Source organism: Centruroides sculpturatus, unplaced genomic scaffold (assembly GCF_000671375.1).
Source record: "Centruroides sculpturatus isolate CEXI.00-Female unplaced genomic scaffold, Cexi_2.0 scaffold372, whole genome shotgun sequence".
In the NCBI taxonomy this organism is placed as follows: domain Eukaryota; kingdom Metazoa; phylum Arthropoda; class Arachnida; order Scorpiones; family Buthidae; genus Centruroides; species Centruroides sculpturatus.
Window position 1 is genome coordinate 59,988 of NW_019384553.1, and position 18,674 is coordinate 78,661.

Below are 18,674 nucleotides of genomic sequence, written 5' to 3' on the forward strand. Positions count from 1 at the left end.
TAATAAAATAAAGTATAAAATAAAACAACGCTTTTAAAGAAAGATTGATAATTGGAAATATCGGCGAAATGCTGAACATGGCGGATAGGCCGACAACATCTACGGAAAGCTAATTGTTCGTGTAAAAAAGCTGAGGGTTGAAAGCTCTGTCAAAGTGATAAAAGTTTCCTTTATCGCGTTAACCAAAAATTATTATTATTATTATTTTAATACACGCTGTAAGAAATATCGCACACTAGCGAGAGCTTTAATGTGACTATTATTGGGCTATATTTCATAAAACAGTACACTAGACGGCGCATTATACTTCTATCAGATATAGACGTTTCTTTCGCGAAAGAAGATGGCGGAAAAGTAAGTAATATAACAACTAATTTTAATCCATCTTAATCGTAAATTTTTAAAAATAAAACATGTATGATATGATGTATGCACATTTTATTTAATTACTTATTTATAATTTTCTAAATTTTATAAACATCATCTACACGTTAACGAAATATATGAAGTTTTACAACGTGGCTTACGCATAAGTTAGTAATCAGTTTTAGATTAAAGAATATCGTCTCAATTAGATTAAGTTAATTTAAATGTACGATTTCTGATATATAAACGTAAATTAATTAATGTAAATATTATAATTTATCTGAATTGCTTATTTTGATACTTCATTGCACCACTTGAATCTGTAATATCCTTTGTTAGAAATTGCATGCTTTAATTTAATATGTTATATCGTTCAAGCTGCTTATAAGAAACTTGTTAATATTAATTTATGATTTGATGTTCAGAAATGAATTAATAGCTTATACGTTAAAACAGTTAAACTTGAAAGTGAATTCCACATTCTACATATATAACGTGACCATTTATATTTTTCCTCAAAATGGGGTATCTACTAATTTTTAGGTACTAGTATGTGTATTCAAGAAAAGGCATATTTCTTCATAGTTTTTATTTATTAATGAAAAGAACAGGAATGAAGATGTGAAAATAAATCGTTTGTGCAGTCTTATAATTTTTTGTAGAAAATTTGCTTGAATATATTTGGTGTTGATTTCAAATAAGATTGAAATTCTTGGCAGGATTTCTTAAAACTTACTTTGGTAATTAACATTGCAGTAAAAGTTTACTTTTCATACATGGCATTTTTTCCTAATTTTGCTTTCTAAAGAGACCTCACTAGTAGACATGTCCTAAACAGATAGAAATTTTTGGGGCAACGTGTATAATAAGAACTTAAGGGAAAACTTGTCAGATTACTTACTGGCTGCAATTGCCTAACCTTGTTCACAATGTGGAGTAACACATTGGATGGTGAACACTTACAAATCATGTCATGTGACCTCGCTTTGATCGTCAGTCGGTGGTTAGACTGAAACTAAAGGTATCCAGCTAAAAAAGATCTTAAACTTAATATTAACGAATAGACATAGATAAATCTAGATGTAATTTGACACGCTGAATCGATTGGCATTAAAAAAAAATTACTTACGATCAGCCGTTTAAAAGTTATGAACGATTTTTTATTTCCAGCTATTTGCTTTGTTTAAGAACAACTTTACTAAGAAACATGCAGGCACTCATCAATATTAACAAAACGAATTACTTTATTCACCATAATACATTCCATCTAAGAGAGAAAGCGCATTAAAAATGCTAAAATGGTGTCGTTAGCCAGCGAACGTGCATAACCACGATAAGGGTGTAGGGACAACTGACGCAGGGAAATTTTCCCTCGCCGGTGAGGAACATGTCGAGCGTGACATCACTTCCACAATTCCCTACACGTGTGCAGTAACAGAAATAGTTGACACGATAATATAATTATTATATACTAGCTGCAAGGACCCGCTTCGCTGGATTTTTAAAAAGTGATGATAGTGAAGATTAAGATAATTACATTATAGCCAATCTTACTTGTTTTCACAGAATGCAAGAATTAGGTCCTCCATTTCCAGACTAATTAGAGACCTGGTCCCGATTCTATTTCTGAACGTCTCCTGTTCACGTCAAGTCAAACGAACTATTTTCAACGTTTCTGGAACGTTTACAATCATTCTATAATCAAACCAATATTCGAATTAAATTCGAACAAAACATTCAAAATAGAAAGCCACTTTCAACCACTTTCAGCCTCATATCTTCCGCACCCTTATAGCTATCAAGACGCAACCCCCCTGGTGCACGAATGGAGACTTGGGGCTACTACCACATACAAACACCATTCACGTGTGATGTGTAGTTTTGGCGGAAAAGTGAAATATAGGGACATACATGTCCATTTTTATATATATATATTATTTAAAACAAAGGTAAAAATTTAATAACAAATTTAGTTTTCCTCATGTTACTTTTTAACAACATTAACGTCTTTAGTTCTTTATTCCAAGATATCGGCTGTTATGCAAAAGGTATCCAGCTTTAATTGCGTTTTATAAGCATTCTTTCCTCGTTGTTTCATATCTAGGATTTTATACAGTATACATATACTACACACTCGTCATTAAAGCCTTCCGACGCCCATTTTATATCACTTACACAGCTATGAATGCTTTTACCTTAGATGCTGGCTGCTCTGTACTACCAACATTAAAAAGAAGTGTCAATTGTAAAGTACTGTACAACAAAATAGTATTACATTATTTATGGATGATTTTGTTGTAATGATTTTATAGAATTTGTAAAATTTATTATGAGCAATGTAGTAAACCTTGGTTAATATATTACGAAAATTTTTGCATTCAAGGCATGCCAATGTTCTGCTGCTTTCTTTATTAATGGAACTTTGTCTGAGCTGTAATGAGCGATAGTTGCTATCAGGAAATGTGAAAATACTTTCTTCCACTGAATAGAGCACAATGTTGACAACAAAAATGAGATGCATATTTATAACCTCTTTGAAAATCCACATCTTATGGAAATATGAATTTTATTTCTCGTGCCTTTTATAATTGACATGTGTTTTGAACACTATTTTTATAGAAAATGCTAGACACTTTTTTTAAGGAAGGTTAATTCAAAACTAACAAATTTTACACAATTCGATTACAATAATGTTTTGTACTTGTTCATATCGTTTGATTTGAGAACAGTCTTTCGTCTTCTACATTGTTAATTGTACTGTCATTTTTTATAGTTTGATTTAATTCGTATCACAATTAGACAGAACATTGTTTCCGGACAATTAGACAGGCACTTTTTCTAATTGTCCAGAAACGGCTATCAGTGGTCAGTGTTGTTATCCATTCAGCCACATATGTTATCCATAGAGCCGATTTAATGATAACTTATTTATTGCATACTTCATAATTTTGAATCAGCTAAAGTTAGAAATAACTTGGTTGAATAAGTTAAAATCTATCTCCCATAGTTTATTGCAGTGTATCAATAAGTTTAAGTACAAGCTGCATATAATATACAAAAAAAAAAAAAAAACACAAAAACTAGACAAAGATTATACATTCTGCCTGGATGGGTCAGTTTTACTGGAGGAGTTGGGCACCACTGGAATTTAGGGCAGGCAAATTTGTATAGAAGACGTTTTTGCTTATGTTGTTTTTGGTTTGTGAGATATGGATATTCCTATGGCATCAAGGAGCACTAGTGCGCAAAAGGAAGAACAAGAAGAAGATTTTAACAATAAAAAGCTATTTAAAAAAGTGCTCTAAAAGTAACCGAGAAGTTGCTTCTATAAAATAATAATACACAGAGGAGCCCGTGGAAGATCCGTCATCGGTAAAAACAACACAAAATATATAATTGCACATCGATATGATGAACGAGATGGAAATTGAATGTTGATAAAATTTTAAACGTAGAAAAAATAATTAAATGTGAAGTTAACTAGTGACTTAGTAATTTATATTGGATAAGGTTGTTCAAATTGTACCACTGCCTAAATTGGTAGTACGTACATAAGATTGAAAAATCGTTTTGGTGCGATTTAAGGAATTACTCTCTGTTATTAACTTTTATCTGTGGAATGTCGGTGGAGGTAAGACAGTAAACGCAACAACAAATAATATTGTTTTAATTTTTATGTTTTTTATTTTATTATAGACCATAAACATGTTAAAACGAATTTATAATAGTCAAAAACAATAAGATGTGGACTAGACATTAAGCAAATTACGCAGTGGTGATATTAGATTTAATGAAGCATCACAGACAATATGAAATCCCTAAACCAACTCTTAAGGTGTCATCTTTGTGGATTGACTGACTGAAAATATGGAGAAAGAGATAGTTAAACGTGTTCTTTAGAATCATGTTTCTTTGAGCTTACTGTAGCTGATCTACGAAAACAGCACTTTAATTGGCAGAAAAATATAAATTATCACATTATTTTAACAAAGAAAAAAACTGCATTGGCGAAATGATATTATAAATTCAAGAAAGATAATCCTTCCTTGTCTTTTTGGGTTCCAGTGATAAACTGAACAAGAGAAGAAATAAATGGAAATAAGCAGTTGAAAGTTACAAACAATGGAAATTAATTAAAAAGAAAAAAGTCAAAAAAGAAGAGCAATTGGTTTTGTAATCTTTGTGCAGAAGATCGTGAAAAAAACACGATTCCATGCTTAAAATGTAAGACACCGGTGCTTGATCTACATGCTGGAGTTAACAAAAAAATAATAATAACAGAAATATGTTTGTGTTTGTAATAACTGAATATGCCACGTTGACATGATAAAAATATTTATATTTAAATACATTACTTAAGGTATATAAACTTTGGTTGTTTGTGTTTAATTTTATTCTATGGTACGACTTAAGCTGTAAGTGTAGTAAGTAAATAACTTAGAAAACTGATTTCCTTAGTTGTGCCGATTTTACTTTAAATAGTTTTGTTAATTTCATTTAAAACGGTACTGGCATTTCAAATTTTATCATAATAAATAACAACAATGTTTACAAAAGTTTTGAATAAAACAATTCTTGTTTATTTAATAGATCTTACAATTTATACTGAATTTTTCTTACGGGATACCCCTTGAGCAACTTGTCCTTACTGTATACAGGTTTTATATAAATAATAGCCGCACACAATAGTAACCACATCTCTCCATTACAGCTCGAAATAATAAATGCTCTTAAATAGTAGCCACGAGGGTTGATGAAAACATAGACAAACAAACAATGTCAAATTTATAAATGCCATAAACTACGGTAGAAATCATACTGAAAGCTTTACAAAGCTATTTACAAAGCTTAATAGAAAATGAAATATGTAAATTATACAATATACTAGGTCTTGTCAACTTATAGTAGGGTGTGATCCAGTGTCGTCAGTTAAAAACTCCAATTTTCTACTTCACATCTCTATTCATCTATAATTGTATAATAATCCACTTTAACAAAATTATGCTACCAAACATAATTGTATTTATTCGTTGCACGGTAAATAACAATTATCCCTGTTTCTTAATTAATTAAATACAGTAATACCCCAAACTTACACAATAGGTGGGACCGAGCGATAACTGCGTAAGTCCAGGTATAATTTCGCAATTTGTGTAAAATCCAAATCTTATGTATGTAAGCTAATAAATGTTCTCGTTAATCTTATCTTGTGTTTTGATTTGTTTACGGTTACAAGAAATCACCACATAGTCTCTCAAGTCTAGATATAACAAACAGAAATAAATAACACAAAATAAATTGTAGCTATGCGTCAATTCAGTGCGACATGTCCGAACATGTAAGCTGAACAATGGTGTGGGGAGAGTGAGTAATCAAGAGTTGCATGGCGCTCAAACAAACGATGGATTGACGAGATTTGAAAATTGTGTAAGTCGAGGTATTACTGTACACGAAAACATAAATTAAACAAATATTTATACCATAAAAATAATTTCACTTCTTGACATCGAACGAATAAAAATATCACTAAAATAATAAAATCTACCAACAACCATTCACATAAAGACCAGTTCTTTGTGTGGATTAGTTTCCATATTTATCTTATACAGAGGTTCCAACCCTTAAGTTCAATTCTCCGTGAAAAATATGCATTTAATATTTATATTAAAATTGATACGATCAGCTTGTTGGACACCTTTAAAACGTACAGTACATTTCGTGTAAATTTTGATTATCAACTTTCTTATTATGAATCGACCTAAATAAAAAGTAACAATTATAAAAAAGTACCAGTTGCTATAAAAATTCAACTTACATATAAGAGTAGCCAGCATCTAGGGTAAAAGCGTTCGTAGCTGTGTAAGTTGTATAAAATGGGCGTCGGAAGGCTTTAATGATGAGTGTGTAGTATATGTATACTGTATAAACTCCTAGATATGAAACAACGAGGAAATAATGTGTATAAAACGCAATTAAAGCTGGATACCTTTTGCATAACAGCCGATGTCTTGGAATAAAGAATTGAAGACGTTAATGTTGTTATGAAGTAACAGAGGAAAACTAAATTTGTTATTAAATTTTTACTTTTGTTTTAAATAATATATAATAATTATATTATCGTGTCAGCTATTTCTGTTACTGCACACGTGTGTGTAGAGAATTGTGGAAGTGACGTCACGCTCGACATGTTCCCCACTGGTGAGGGAAAATTTCCCTGCGTCAGTTGTCCCTACACCCTTATCGTGGTTACGCGTGTTTGCTGGCTAATGACACCATTTTAGCATTTTTAATGTTGCTTTCTCTCTCAGATGGAATGTATTATGGTGAATTAAAGTAATTCATTTTGTTAATATCGATGAGTGCCTGCGTGTTTCTTAGTAAAGTTGTTCTTAAACGAAGCAAATAGCTGGAAATAAAAAATCGTTCATAACTTTTAAACAGCTGATCGTAAGTAATTTTTTTTAATGCCAATCGATTCAGCGTGTCAAATTACATCTAGATATATCTATGTCTATTTGTTAATATTAAGTTTAATACCTTTTTTAGCTGGATACCTTTTGCTTCAGTCTAACCCAGTTGGTCATGTGACTACAGCTCTGACGCATTTCCGGATAACTTCTGGCAGAAGAATTCGTTCTCTTTGCACCATACTTTGAAGACATCGTGTGATATGGCAAAGATGCTTTAGGGTGCATTTGTTAATAGCGATCACTTTGCTGTGCTGCTGTTTGTAGACATTTGTGATTGACGGACAAAGAAAGTAAAGGATGATAATGCTCGTGATATTGACAGTATCATGATGGCAGGATCTATAATTTTAAAATATGCATTTTGAGAGAGAAAATTTAAAAGAAGGGTTCCAATAGCACAAAATAGCTATGAAAAAAACTTGAGATGACACCACTTGCATCTTTGTGTGGGTATATATATTGATGTGTGCTTTCACAACTTCAAATTTTCATTTATAAAACCACATAATGGACACTAAAATGGAAGTATCTGAGCCATGGAGTATGCCACATTGCCTTCTATCATAAACAGCCATTGCTGCATCCAGCAGCACGCCTCCCTCCAGAATGTAGGAATGGGTTCAGAATTCACCCTTATTCATAACACATGATGACTACTACTTGTGGCAACATGTGTGGACAACCTGCAGACCACAGTTTGATGAACTCTACTTGAGTTATGCTTTCTTTATACTACGTTTGCACACAATCTATGGCTCACTTCGATCTCAATTTACCTACAATCTGGATTGTGACTGTCGCCAGTCAACTGTCGTGCTGTTTGCACAGGCAGTCTGCTTGAGCTATTACACAGGATGATAAATCTGACATAACTATGCAGTAAGTCACAAACACCAACAAACAAAATGGAAGTTTTGGTTAGAAATAAATACAGTACTTTTTCTTGCCATATATCTAATAATAGACATGTCATCATCTGATCAAATACAGTATCTTTTTTATTTCTCTGTTGATAGCCCAACATATGTTCCACAGCCATCTTGTATTTTCTTGCACACTTGGGATTATGGGATCTCTTTTATGACTGGATCTAGTTTTAAGAACTCTCTTGAGTCGATCACGATTGAACCTTGTTTCAGTTGAGATTGAAACGGTTGAGAGAGGTCGCCGACCTTGGACCTCTAGATTGAAATGCTCGGTTAGAATGGGGTATAACACCTTATATTCTACTAGTAGCCCGGGATGCCCCCTGGTGGGTGCTCTTTACAAATTTCCATGAGGCACGGTTCCTTTGACTTTTTTCTTATCAGTATGCTCTGCGGCTCTATTAAAGTCCCAATCATGTCATATGGATCTAGATTTTTACCCATTAAACATTCTATAAATACTTTAAAATAGTTTAATTTGTTTATTTACCTTTTCTTGTAAACCTCGATTTTAATTGTATCCGCCATTTTTTCAACAAATTTCTTGTGTCAATGCGCGGCGTTCACTGAATCATGGGATGTTGTAAACATGCGGTGCAAGGTTAATCAAGGCATATAATAATTATTTATACCATGAAATGGTATAAATAATGAATTCCTATTACAAAAAAAATAATTTATTGTTAATTTAAAATCATTGCTAGGAGCCTCTAGTGTCCGTTTTTGGCATACCATTATGTGGACAGATGGACACATGTTCAATGGGTTATATCAGTGTTTCTCAACCTCTAACGAATTGTCGCCCCCTTCAATAAAACCGTTATCTATTATTGCCCCCTTCAAAATTCTGATGCCGAGGACCAAGACTAACGCCAAATTCATACTGCATTGAATAGACTCGTAACTAGTATAATGTTATTTGTTTAATTAATGTACAATATAATGAATAAAATATCTAATTATTCTTAATATAATGTTCTACTATATTGCCCAGAAAATTGTTTTTTGGCCCCCAAAATATAAATTATTACTAATCACCCCTCAACATGGAAAAACGCCCACATGGGGGCGATATCACCCCTGTTGAAAAACACTGGGTTATATAGATAGATAGTGAAATTCAAGAGTTAAGATTTGACAATGATAATTTATTTTTTTGAGATTAACTTAAAAATAAAACATAATCAAATCAGTTACGGTGGCGTAACTGGCAAGTGCACCGCATGGCAAGCGGAGGTTGCGGGTTTAGGCCCCGTCCTGGGCCAGTTCTTTTATTCCAGAAGGTTCTAAAATTAATTTAATAATTTATTTATTTAATTTTAATTATTAATTTACTTAAGAGATGGCGCCTAACGCCTACCTCTAATGACAAATTACAGTAGAACCTCCATTATCCGGATTGTTCAAAATAAACAAAAATTTTACGAATTTGCTGATTTGCACTTGGTGAATCACGTACACTGTTTATGTACGTGATGGAATGCATAACTTTTTTGTTTCAACAACGTCTCACCCAGCACAGTGGTCGTAAACTCTTAAATATATTTTATGTAGTAATAAAAATATAACTTGACATACGTATTTATAAATAATTTATATTCAAATTACATCATTTCTATGACCAAGGGCGGCGTAAGGCATGGACGACGTGGGCCACCGCCTATGCCTCGCGGTCCGAAGGGCCTCGCGCCTCGAAGGTTTATGCATTACTTAAAAGCCGCGAACGCGACGAAAAAATTTTACTCGTCATAAAACGATAAATAGTTTGTCAAATTTTTATTCATAAAAATGCAGTTTCAACTGCTTTTTATTTTATAAAATCCGTCTTCTTGCGCCACCAGAGGGCCTTTTAAACAATAGGTAGTCTGTTAGCGTTGGTCAGTAGTAGTCCAAATTCAATACGAACGTTTGTTTCTTGAAAATTTGATCACGATTTAAATACAGTATTTACTTTTAATATTACCGATATGTCATCGAAAAGAAAACGTGTTGTATTATCATTAAAAGACAAATTAAAGTATTTGTTTCGATTATCCGGATTTTTCGTTATCCGGACTACCTTCATCCCCAATTAGTTCGGATAATCGAGGTTCTACTGTACTTTATTCTAATCATTTAATTAGCTATATAATAGCCCGATATTTAGGTGATCGTTTGGCAATTTATTACATAATCAAATTATTTTAAAATTCAGATTAAATGCTTATAATTATAAATTTATTATCTAAATTTATAAACATATATGTTTTATATAACTTATCTTTTAGTTTTAATATGTAAAATTATATAATAATTTATATGAAAGATGTGTCAATAGGCTACTACATAAAGAATTCTGTTTGGAATACTTCTACACAATCTATTTTAAATATACTTCAATACAAGTGTATGTGCATTATCTATAATTAAAGGAAAAACAAATAGTTTATTGGGGGTAGTATAGAAAGTAGTTTAAAACCAGAATGCCAAAATCTCAAAAAGAAAATGTAATATACATACATACATAACACCATAAAGAAAAGTATATTATTATGTGGAGCCAAAATGCAGAGAATATCAAAAACAAATGAAGGTCAAGTGCAGTTGAAATGGATGCACTGACAAGATCATACAGAATATTATGCATGGTCAAAATAAAAACTAACAAAGAAAAGAGAGAGAGAATGAAAATAGAGAAATTGGTTATTGGTGAAATGAAAAAGCAGTTAATATGGTATACTTATGAGAACTACAGAATACAAATTGCTAAGACTAGTCACGGAACAGAAATCACAAAAGGACAGTAGGCTGAGGAAGACCTAGGGCTGTATTCTGGTCATCGTCTCTCACAAGCCAGTTGCTGATTGGCTAATAATTTATTTATATCTTGAGAGATCATCACGTCACTCTAAATGTGATTCTGGACAACTTTTTCTCTCTTTGCTTCTTTCGTTTATCAGAGATGAGCGGTTAGTTGTCTTCTGACAGGCCTGGGCCTTAGTCTCTAGTTTTTCATGTTACAACTCCCAATGTGTTGAAGGTGTCACGTGGTACCATCTCACACTCTGACATCAAATCGGTAGTCTTGAGTTATAACTCGTGCTTTCTCATCTCACCATGCAAGTTGTTACTCACATTGAGTCAAGCATGTGAGATTGCTACACGAAAGTGAAAATGGCTGACAGATATGCTATTCTGATCACAATTGAAGCGTTAGAAAGAGCTGAAAGAGTTGTTTAAGAAGGCAACAAATTTTTCGAACACAAGTAGATGCCATTTCTTTTCATGTCAATACTAATAAAAAGAAGTATCTAATTCATCGAAAAAGAGAATTAAAATGATAGTAAATTATATGTATAAATTAAGAGCATAGACACTATATTATTATTATTTATTAATCAGAACTACTAAGTTCAGATTAATAAATAATCTTAATAAACAAAACAATTTAAGAAATAGAACAAGGAAGAAAACTATATAAAGAAAGGATTAAATTAAAATACTTTTTCCATTACACAACAGATTTTTTAGCTCCAATATACAATTAATTTTTCAATTTTTGTGATAACTCAGGATGTATTTTCTTCATAATTTGAAGTTTAGACTATTTACAAAAAGTCAAACTTTTTGTAAATAGTCAAAACTTCAAATTATGAAGAAAATACATCCTGAGTTATCACAAAAATTGTAACTATATGCAAATAATGTAGATATTCGTAACTACCACTAGAGGGCCAGAAGCAGTTTAAAAAGGTGGATAAAAATGATAGAGTGAAGAATTTCTGTGTGTTTTTAATTGTAAAAGTGTCAGAAACCTACAATGAAAGGCTGACACTTGATCTTTTTTAACCTTGTGAGATTTTTTACCAATTTTTATCAGTGTTTAAGAAGAGTTCTTCAAAGCAATTTTTTAAGACTGTTACTTCTGTGGTAGTGTATAAGGGATAAAGATGGACTCAAAAGTTAATATTGACTTTTTGTAAATTGTCTAAACTTCAAATTATGAAATTAATTTTTCAGCTAATTCTCTCCACAAATCGAATTGTATTTTTTCTTGTAAATTCATTGTCGAATTTTTCCACTGTTCATTTTCTTATTATTTTCTATATATGTTACTAATACTTCTTTTTGTTCTGTTTGCTTATTTTTTAAAATAAAACATTTCAGGTTTCCATTTTGTTTATTGCTATAAGACAAAACTTTTAACTATACCACATATAAACTAGTTCATGTTGATTTGTTTGCAACTTGTTACAATTAAGTTCATTGGTTGAATCATTATAGTTGCAAACTCAGGTGCATTGTAAATAATCCTATCATGCTTAACGACACACGTAAACAAGTGAATATGATCTACTTCCACTCACCTTTAGAGTTCACTTGATGGGTCTAACTCTAGACTACTGATTATGTGAGTCATAGTAACACGAGTGAGTTCAATGACATCAATTCGAGGACAACATGAAAAACTTGAAACTTGAGGCCCTGTCATTTTTCACCTTGATTTTGTTATATTCAATATGGATGACTGGATGCTACTCATGCTGTACAGTTGTATTAGAGAACATTCTCTATCTCGGAAAAGAATATTTCGAGAGAGAAAATGCTTCTGATTTTTTCCAGTGCCTACTCAGAAATGCCACTGATTCCATTTTTTTTTAATTATCCTACATTAATTACTGAACTATTGAATATGATGTTAATCTTACTTAAATAGCTAAGGAAAAATTAGATGGTAATATTTTGAAAAATATCTAAGTATGCATGCTTTTTTAACTTCGGTTATTAAAATTTTTATTTGTTAAGAGACAAATTGACATTACAATCTAAAAACATTATAAAACAAAAAGCAAGTTTGTCAAACTTACATGCTTTCCTTGCCACATGATCTATGATTACGTACTCTGCATTTTCGAAGATTTTACAATTTCATTGGTTAAAATGTTGTGTGCGCAGATAACCCAAACATTTATAATCAACCTAGTAGTATCGTGACGTCATTGATGACAAAGACGAGATTGTTAAAAGTGACCAGAATAGCCACTGTTTCTGAGAGACAAATTTTGTCTCTTGTTTTGATGTCATTCGTCATTGAAAGAAGAGACGAAAGATAAGTGACTAGAATACTGCCCCTGGATCATTTTGCCTAGCTAGTGAAAATTTCTGGGGAGAACACTTAGTAACTTTTTTAGTAACATACTGAAAAGGATAATAAAATCATATATTACAAAATTAAATAAAATTGAAGAAATGCTTGTGACAATATGCTTCAGTATTAAAATTAGGACTACACTATTAAAACAACAAAAATTGGAATTAGTGCTTCTTTTGTTTTTAACATTTGAATTTCTTGGAAATTGGCTTTATAATAAAATATTTTGTTATAAACTATTTTATTGACAGAAAACAGTAGTGAATTACAGAATTATTTTAATATTTATAAGGAATTACTTTTGATCTGAATGGTTTTTATTTTTTAGGATGGAAACTTCTCTTCCCCAAGTACCAGAAAATCTATTGAAAAAACAAAAAAAGAGAGCAGAAATTAAAGCAAAAGCAATTCAGAATGCTATTAAACAACGAAAAGTAAGTTTTATCTTTTGTTTTCTGCATATTTGCAATTGATAAGATGCAATCTAAATATTCAAAACAACCTGTTTTCAAATGTGCATGTTTTAAAACTTTGATAATATAACTTTTTTATTTAAATGACCAAGGAAGATATAAATATCAACATTATTAGTTGTTTACATTTTGAAAGTTTCTTATCTTTCTTTGGCCCTTGTGCCATAAACTCCAACTCCAACCAACCATCTTTATAATTGGAAAACATTAGCTATTGGAGAAACAAATTTATTTGCCATACAAATGACATTCTGATAGCTTTAAAGTTAACAGAGAACTGCTGTATTAATGCATGTATAAGCCACACCCTATTTTAAAACAGTATATTTGGGAAAAAATAAAAATCTTAGAATTTCACCAAGGGACAAGAGTAGAGACATGGGTATACAGAAATATGACAACACTGCAAATTTTAAATGGGAATGAAGTAATGGTTAATGCTTATTGTTGAGTACTTGCTCATTGCATGCTAAATGTCAAGTAAGAGTGAGTTACGTGGTGGTAAGTTTAAAAATGTAAGTGGATGCACAAGAAAATGGAAGTTGAGCAGCAGGAAGGAAGTTTGACGTAGATGAAAAAACATTCAGTAATGGATTCACACAAATGACACTCTTGAGAAAACATCACAAAATTGGCAATTGTTTTATGGAAAAACAGTGAAATATTTTGACCTGGAAGGAAATCTGTTGTAATATATGTGTGAAATTTGTGAAGCCAAAAGGATTGCTCAAAATATGAAAATTTTCAAAAGCAAATTTAAGGGACGTTACAGCTGGGCAAGACATTTTATGGCACAACATGAGCTTGTGATTCAGTGTCAGACTTCAAAGACACAGTGGCTTTCTGACACCTGTAAAGAGAAGCTGCTTGCATTTCAGAAACATTTCCTCAGCTTAAGAAAGACACATGGCTAAAACTTAAGAGTAATAGGCAATGCTGACAAAACTCTTGTCTTCTTTGATATGCCAAGTAACACTACAGTCAATCAGGCAGGTGAAAAAAAAAAAAAAAAAAAAAAAAAACAGTTTTGGTGTGAACAGCAGGAGCAGAAATGCAGCATTGTATTTTAATGCTGTGCGTCGTTACTAACAGAAACAAACTACGACCTTATGTCATTTTTTAAGTATAAAACTATTGAAAGAAACACTGCTTCTGGGAATATTTGTATGAGTTCAAGATCAAGGCTGGACGACAGAAGAACTCTAGATGGACTGGCTGAAGTCAGTGTGGTTTCAGTATCCAGGTGCACTGTTACATTGGCAGTCCATATTGGTTGTTGACAGCTGATGGAAAGCATGAAAAGATGATGGTGGAAGAGAAAAGTAACATGCTTGTGATACCAGGAGGGATGACTGGAATGCTGCAACCACTTGGTATATCCAGTTCCAAAGACATTCCAAAATACCAAATAATAATCTCTGGTAAGATTCTGGCCATTTTGGACAAATTCTTTGTGCATGATACTCGGAATCATAAAAACAGATGAGCATGGTCTTGACCTGTGATTTTTGGAAACAAAGTTTATTTTGGTGTGGGCTCATCTGATGACTTTCACACAGAACTGACATTTTGTCAAACGGTCATCTTGGTAGCACCACATCTCATCACCTGTGACAATATTAGAGAGGTTGAGGCGCACGTTTTAAATGTGTAAACGTGTACGTGTGACGTTCGGCGCCGCTTTCCCGTAAGCCTAAAAGTTTGACAATGGTGTTTGGATAGTCGGTGGAATCACGCTCGACATTTCAAACACCATCGTCAAACTTTTAGGCTTACGGGAAAGCGGCGCCGAACGTCACACGTACACGTTTAAAATGTGCGCCTCAACCTCTCTATTTTTGAGAAAATTTGGATTGCAGTGAGCTGTTTTGATGATGTCTTGAACGTGATGAATGCATGCCTATTTTTGTTCCTCAGTGAATGAGTGTGGAACAAAGCGGGAACAGACCTTACATTTGTTCCAATGATTACATAAAAGTATGTGGACAGAGTCCTTTGACACTCTCAACTCCTCTGACAGCATTCTACAGGACACATTCAGATCCTTTCCTAATATTTGTTGCACTTTATCAATGTTACTGTCCATAGTCGATGTCTTCAGACGACCACTTTTCAGATCGTTTTCAATTGAATCCCGGCCATCTTTGAATTGATTAAACCAGTCATAAACTTGTGTTCAGCAGAGGCAATCATCCCCATATACTTGTTTTAGTAACAAACATTTTGGTAAAGTTTTCTTTAGTTTTATACAGAACTTAATTTTGGTATGTTCTTCCATTGGAATTTTCTGATGAGGGTCACAAAATAACTTACATTTTATGCCACATAATGAAATGTTATGAACTGATTCAAATGCTATTGCACACAATTGATAATTTAACATTCAAAATTTTGAATTTTACCATGAAAACTAGTAGTGCCATTTAGTTATATTTGTAGAGCAAAAGTTTGATTTCTTTTTAGATAACCTGTGTACTATCACAGTACAGTCTGAACAGATACAAAGTGCATTTCATCATATTCTTTTGAGGTTTTTGTGTGTTCTGTTGTGACTTTGATGTGTTATCACAAATATCATGTTTTGACTTTGAGCCATCTGTCTAGAGTCTCAACTGCATTCAACATGGTCTTGCCCAATCTCACTTTATTGTTGCTTTGTTAGAGGACACAACTTCTCCATCTACTGTCTGAAAATAATTGCAAAAGCTCACAAGAATGTGTATCTGAAAAATCTTATATATTTATATAGTGAGAAGTCTCTTAAAAATAAATAAATTCCTAAGAAAACTGATTTATGAACTACTATAATTTTAACTTTATTTACTGTGCTATTTAAAATAAAAATGAATATTTAATATATCTGAAGCAAATGATTATTGAAAATTTATTGAAGACAGTTATAATTGGCTTTAAGAGTAATTTACCTAATTGCTCAAGAGAAGTATTTGTAAGCACTCCTTTCTTAATCCTTTTTATAATAATGTGAATGTTTACTATTCCCAATTTTTTTATTTTTGATATAAGTTTATATCAAATGGGATGTCAATCATAAAGTTTTCATATTTAAAAATGCATTCATCATTACACATAGTGTACACACTAAATAATGCTTTTAGTTAAATCTGTTTTGTATTTGCACCATAAAAAATCAATTTTTCTGATTTATATTTGACTTGGTCATGCATATACAGATGTGTTGCAGATGTAAGCCTAATCATTTAAACTAGGAGTAGGTACAGTACACTTGTGTACCTACTCCTACTTTGTGTAAGATAAGGGCTATTTGTAATACAGGGTGTCCATAAATGTTTACCCTGATAACAAAACAATGTAACTCTTAATTGGATACAGTAAATGAAACATGTATTATACCACATATGCCTCTACTCGTTAAGTTTTGAACCTAAGCAAAATGTGAACAATTTGCCTGAACAATTTGGACCTTGTACGCATACAATTTAAGACGTTTACGAACCACTTTATGCATTGTACTCTTTAGCACTTGAAACTTCCGCAAAGCTTGTCTGATCGATTTCTGTGGCAACCTCGTGAATGCAGTTTGAACTGCCTGCACAGTCTCCTTCGAAACACATGGTCTGCCACTGCTTGTCCGTTTCTGAACCGACCCCATTGCTAAAAAAGTTTCCATCCATGTTTTGATTAACTTGACATCAGGTGCTTTCTTTCCATAATAGGACCTAAACTTTCGCTGCACAGTAATTGGTGATTTGGTTTCTGCTAGCCATACAACACATTGAGCTCTTTCCTGGGGGACATTTTATACAACTGTACAGAAACTTTATGGGTTTCCTAGTAGTTTACCTCAAAATTTGCTCATGTCTATGGGTGGGCCACAATTGACGTCTTACCCATGCCCAATTTAAAGAATGAAATGTAGCATTTTAGCCGTAAGCAACACTTTCATGTAACAGATGTCTGTGCTTTTCATATAAATTGGGTTTTACTTCTTTGCCAGTAAGAATGCTTTCATTATGAGAAACAACAGGAACAGAATAATCCTAATATTACCCTGAAAATTAATACTGATATTGACAAAATTTTCTTTATCAAATTTATCAATATTTTAATACTATTGATAAACCAACATCAGCACTTATTTGCTCTGTTTGGAGATTGAGGCTTAGCTGATGGACAGATTAACATATTTGAACTTTTCTCTGCTCCTGATAAATGATTGTGAATTGATAGGTTACTTAAATTTTGATTTGCATGCATAATTTGGCAAATTTTTCTTGGGATAAATTAGTTTTTTATTCATTTTCTGATTTGAATTTGCATTTCATAATTTGACAAGTAGCGGCTTAAACTCTGACCTGAAGATGATGATGATGATTAAGTGAAACTATTAAACAAAATGCTAATTTTGTTGACATTTGCAAACTGATAACATCCATGATTACAGTTAGTTGATTCTACTGTATTTATAAAATGTTTGCCTTATATTCACGTTATCAGAATTTTATTGTAGTCCTAATTAGAATTGTATTTTAAAATATTTACATCCTAATGCTATAAAAATACAGTTTAACCTGCTTATAACGTCATCCATGGAATTGGCAATTTTTTGACGTTATAACCGAGTGTCGTTATCTGCGGGGTCATAATTTCAGTTCCATAAAAGTATCAAGTCTGTTTAAGAATCTATTATAAAATTCATTAATTTAATATCATATGTATAAAAGTGCAAACTAAATATTTAAATCAACTTTATTTACATTATTATGTCTAAATTTACAACGATGTAATTAAAAATTTCAAAAATTATTTTTTATAAGAAATTTTTATTTGTCAAGTTTCGATAATGGCGGCACTTTCGGTTTTAACGCCTGGATGATAATTTTCTCGTTTCTTGCTTATCTATCAATGGACATGAAGTCCAATATATTTCACTTTTAGGTTAAATTAATGTATATCAATTAAAAAGAAACAATAAAAATATTCACTTAAAAAAAGTCAGTTATTTTAGATTGTAAACTACAACACGAGTATGAGAGCTATGCAGACTAACCCACTGTCACGTCGTTTAAAGGGGTGGCGCATCTCACCCCACCGAATCAGGTGGTGACAGTACCACCCACAATCGTTCTAGGAAGGGACTCTGACTGAACACGTAGTATTTTCTTTGATAAATAAAATTTATAATTTAATTTTGTAAATTTAAGAGTGCTTCAAATATGACGTTAAAACAGGGTTTTATGTCGTTACAAGTGGGTTTTTTAACATTATCTAGTATAGTAAAATCGTGGGACCGATAAAAATTTGACGTTATATTAGGGTTGTCGTTACA

General features: G+C 32.2%; 1 long non-coding RNA gene across 1 annotated transcript; it reads left to right on the forward strand.

Annotated features, from left to right (window-relative positions):
• The first annotated feature begins 226 nt into the window (after positions 1–226).
• LOC111623732 lies at positions 227–13,291 on the forward strand. Its single transcript, XR_002756474.1, has 2 exons — positions 227–354; positions 13,222–13,291. It is a non-coding gene; the product is annotated as an uncharacterized LOC111623732 (long non-coding RNA).
• Positions 13,292–18,674: the final 5,383 nt, after the last annotated feature.